The following is a 5370-nucleotide window of genomic DNA, read 5'->3' on the forward strand; positions in this document are numbered from 1 at the left end:
CAGTGGCAATACTGTGATGACTTCTAGACCATGGATGTTGGGCCATAGCTAAGGCTCCACTTCCGCGAACAATCCAGCTGTTTGGTTATTGTTGTAATGTTACTTATTTCTTTGGATCTGTCAGTCCATCATCTTTTAAGCCATTTAATGTATTATATATATGAAACTAAGTGAGACTCGCTGGTGTGTAGTATGAAGCATGTTACCAAAGTCTACTCCATCTACACAATTTTGTGCTGAAGCTTCTCACCTACTTAAGTAATGAAGCTCAGTGTGTGAAGATCTTTTTTCCTTAAGCCACACTTAGTGGTATTAGTTATATTCCTGCCCTTTTTATCGAAGACTCAAATCCTGTGTTTTCCATTATTTTGTTGAGGACTGACTTCAGCTGGCTTGTAAACGGACCAGCCACCTCCTCTGCTGAATGGCAGACAGGGGAGTACTTTGAGGCATGTACCACTCCGCGTTTTCCCTGTAGTTGTACTTTTCACAAGGCATTTTCTACGGATTACTGTCTTATGAAGTCTAACAGACTTTTAGTCTGACAGCCTTTCCTTTGTTACATTCACTTTTAAGACTCCAGGGTTATCTGGACCTGCACATTAAATAGCATCAGTAGAATTGACTGCTTATCCCTCATAATTCCTTCACTTTGGGACCTATTTTTACAAGGATTCCTTTTCAGCGTAACTGTCCCAAACACCCTTTGCATGAAAAATGCTCCTAGTACAGCTGCAGCTTATACCGCAAAACACCACTTTGGTTGACAAGCTTTATGCCACACTCCTTTCTTCCCAAGTAAATTAATTCTAATAAAGGAACTGACCTTGCTGGCAAACCCATCCCAGCAAAAGTTCACCATTTAAACCTGGCAGAGTTGCCTCTAGACTGAAAACTGCTTTATTTAATCTTCATTAACTACAAACACGTTTTACTGGTTTTGTCACATGGAAAACAGAAGCATTTATTCCACCACCCCTTTTTCATTTACCGATGGAAATATACGTTCGCTAAAACCTGTTATTGCTAACATACTACAAAGCTCTTTGTCCTCTGCAATCCTCATCAGGGGCAGTTTCAGTGGCGATACAAGCAGTATGAAAAAAAGAATACTAAATACTCAGGTGTTTGGGTTCTTTTGAAATCCACATTTTTTAAAAAATGCATGTACGCTTTGATATGTATCACAGGTTGCTTGGATGAATAGCTGAGATGATATTACTAAGAAAGATAACTCATTTTTCCTGGATGTCACAAATAGTTTAGTGGATAGTAGCATTACAAGCACTGCCTCAGAATCACACATACAAGTTTTTGGATTTACTTACACCAAACTCCATTTCTTGTGTATTTAGTTTCAAAGGTGGACCACAGCCAGCTAAAATGAAAAGATGTTTTTTCCAACTCATCCTTACTGTAAGTGAGCCACTACCAGAGTAATGAAGCAAACCTTTTTGCCACTGTTATGAGCTATCTTGTTAATCCTCCTTGGTCATTCCTTTTTAATCAAATTATTGCAGGTAAATATTGGTGCATGCACAATATTATTTACTAAAACAGGAAAAGTTAAGGAAGATTCTAGATCCTTGGATCAGATGGCAGTATTTCCTTTTTATAGACCGGTTTCAAATAGAAGCTGGAAGACAGAAAAATTATTCGTAGAATTTCCATGAAAATATATTAACAGAAGACTCTTCTGGGAGAAACTAGAACAGCACACGCTGCCTTTCTTTCCTACCCAGCCTCTAATTTCCCTCCATCACTGTGGCTGCATAGGGAAAACATGAACAGATCACTTCAGCGGGCTCAATATGTTTACTATACAGTGAAGTAACCTTGATTCAACTCAAAATAACTACTCATCACCAGCTGATGGGTTCATCAAGGCTAAAAAATTGCTACTGTTAAAGGAAACATGATAATATAACCGGATGATACAATAACTCAATTTTATTGTAGATCAAGAAGCAAACACATCTTCACCTAAAGGCCTTTGAACCAGCCAACACAAAGCTGACGACCCTCAACTTAGCCTAGGGCTGTTAGTAAGAGGAGCTACAGCTTGAGAAATCTGGCAGTGTTACTTGGGACGCTGCTGTTTGCTAAGCACTTTGCCAATACCTGGAAAGGGATCTAAATAAGACACAAGATAAACTGGAAGGAACTGTGACTGAAAATGGCTCTTTACTAACACCATGACTGCTATGTACAAGCGTAATTTTAAGAGGGCGTTCAGCAAAAGCCACCAGTTTCATTTGCTTTTGTGAAGGCAAAGTCAGATACAGCATGGTACCTACTGCTCAGTGACACTAACACAAGCTCTGGGGAAAAATATAAAGAAACACTGGATCACAGGTAAAACTAGAGATGGAAGTAAGGGCTCTGTCCACAGGACTGTAAGCAACTGAGCTATAAACTTTTATATACAAGCTATACTCTGTCTCTGGTGTATCAGATCCGACCCAACTTAATCACTAATTAAGGTCAGAAATCCTGTTGCTTACAATGTATTTTTACCATTTGCCTATTGATTCCAAAAAGGTCAAGTTACAGAAACATTTTTGCACGTAAGTTAACCTATGTTGATACAAAGTGGTGCAAGCATACCTATTGTATCTGCAGTTTTCAAGTGCTTTCTGCCCTTGGACAACCCCATTGGCTGTGAGAGGAGAAAGTGATGTGAATATCAGTTGTAAACATGGTTTCCTTTCTGGCAGCTCCACCGATGGGAGTTACCCTGATCCTGATCATACCAGGGTGTTTGTGGCCTACTAGAAACCATAGTGGTTGGTGACAACACTTAAGTGATGGCTGCATCAGGACAAAAATGTGTCTCTAATGACTCAAAGGCTGCTGGTACCTGGTGCCCTAGTAGTAAAGAACAAGAGGATCAAGGTGAAATGGTTATACTCACTCAGGGTGAATAGCCAACCAGGCAAAAAGTTGATTCAGGTCTTCACAAAACATCTAGCCATTTGCCTTTCAATGGCATCACAGCTTTTCTGAGGTCTTCCCCTTCAATGACTTAACATTTGGATACGCTGGACCTTTGAGGGTAATGCGCCCTGTATTCTGGACTTCCATTCCCTATGTGAATGACAGATTGATTACAATGTCTTTGGAACCACAGACCTTATGGGATATCCTGCTGTTCATTACAATTTTCTACACGCTTTACACTTGCTGGAAAAACTGGCTTAAAAATCTAGAATCATTCAAGTTGGAAGGCACCTCTGCAGATTGTCTAGTCCAACCCTCCTGCTCAGAGCAGGGTCAGCTACAACAGGTTGCTTAAGGCTGTGCCCAGTTGGGTTTTGAGTATCTCCAAAGACTGAGACTTCACAATCTCTCTGGGAAACCTGTTCCACTGTTTGAAAAAATTCAGTTTGGTTTTTTTTTTTTCCCCTACAGTTAAACTGAATTGCCCATGTTTGTGCCATCACCTCTTGTCCTTTCACTCAACACCACTCAGAAGAGGGTGGGAATGGGTGTGATGCCATCTTTACTTTCTCCATTAGGTATTCATGCACACAGATAACATCTCCCCCCCCATGCCTTCTTGCCTCCAGGCTGAGCAGTCCCAGCTCTCTCAGCCTCTCCTCCTATGTCAGATGCTCCAGTCCCTTAACCATTTTAATGGCCTAGCTCCTGTGAAAGCATTGTGTAATACAAGCTACAAGAGACAGGTTCCAACCAAGGATCTTATCAATGCATAAATAAAACCAACAAATAATTTGACCGTTTTTTGCTTTTCTATATTAGATCTACCTTGCTGTTGATTACGAATTTACCATCACCTTTCTCTGCTCTTGTTCCTTTGGCCCCTTCTGTCCTGACAAGAATATTTACTTAAGACTATTTTACATTAAGATCCTATGTATGGTCAAACTCAGCTTTTTTTTTTTTTTTAAGGTAAATTTTTTAGGACCCTCTCCTGCAATACAGGCCTGGCCTGATTCTATGAAAGTTTAACTACAACCTTCTTGGAATTAAATAAAAGGAATTAAGTTCTGGAGTATTATGGTTCCTCTTCCATTCTCAGTATCATGGTTAAAATTTGCACAGTGAAGGGTATATGTTTACACTATACTGAAATAAACAAGCATTCCCCAAATTACCTTTTAAGCCTGGTGTGTTAAGATAGAAAAGACTAGTGTATAAAATTAAAGCTGAGTCAAAGCTAAACCCAAAGGCTCATCTGCAACGTAAACAGCGCACATATGCTGTTTGTGGCCAGATAAGTCACATTTGTATCATTTGATAAGTGCAAGAGCCAATTTCCTTTCAGTTTACTTAAATGGTAAGAACAGCATACGAAGCAGCCTCAAGCCCTCACCCTGCAAGAACTCTGCCCAAATTGAATGTACCTCCTCACCTCCACGAGGTTACTCACGACATGTATTTTCTGATGCCCCAAAAACTTTAGGGTGCACCTTTCATGGATCAACAGCAATTCTTTTCTTACACCAAAAAAACCCCCTCAATTTCTGATTAACTTTCAGGACAAGGGCGCTAGCCAAGACTTTGGTTTCGATGGCACCTAATTTCAAACTTAATACCGTCCACAAAAGGCTGTCTGACCCCTCCGCACTGCTGCTCCTGGGGGGAGCAGCGCGGACCGGCTGCGGCGACAGCCCCTTACAAAAGCGCCGTGGGGAGCGCCGTCCCGTCACGCGTGGAGGGGCCGCCTCCCGCGTGGAAAGCCGTGGCTCCGGCCGCCGCCCGTGTTTGTTGTCGCCGTTCGCACCAATTCCCGCCGGTGGCCGCGCCCCGAGCCGGGGTGACTCGAGGCCACGCAAGCCCCGGCTCCCGGCCTGCGTCCGGCCCAGCGCTGAGCCTCCGGGCCCCAAAAAATCCACACGCACCCCCCAGACCTCCCCGTCCCCGTCCCCCGCCGCGCAGACGCGAGTTAAACGCGCCGGCGGCATCGCGGAGCCCGCACCCCCGCACCGGGGCCGAGCCGGGCCGCGGGCCTTGGCGGCCGTGCGCCGCGGGATGTTGGCGTCGGGAGGTGGAGGGAGGGGGAGGCTCGCCCGGGCGGCGCCAGCATGGAGGGGCCGGGAGGGGGGTGGGGGTCCCCGGGGCAGCCGCTCCGCTTCAGGGGCGCACGCCGAGCCCCGAGCGGCGCTTCGCGGCTGGGCTGCGGCGGAGGCGGCTGCAGGAGGAGCCGCAGGGAGCCGAGCGCCGCCGCCGCGCCTCCCTTCCCCTCCCCCCCCCCCCGCCACCGCCACCACCACCACCACCACCCCGACCCGCGCCGCCTGGCCTCGCCCGGCAGCGGCCCCCGGCCCGCCCGGCGGCCCCGGCGGGAGGCTGGCCCGAGGCGGCGGGCGGGCGGCAGCGGCGGCGCGCTCCCTTCCGCCTTTTCCT

Source organism: Phalacrocorax aristotelis, chromosome 1 (assembly GCF_949628215.1).
Source record: "Phalacrocorax aristotelis chromosome 1, bGulAri2.1, whole genome shotgun sequence".
Taxonomy (NCBI): Eukaryota; Metazoa; Chordata; class Aves; order Suliformes; family Phalacrocoracidae; genus Phalacrocorax; species Phalacrocorax aristotelis.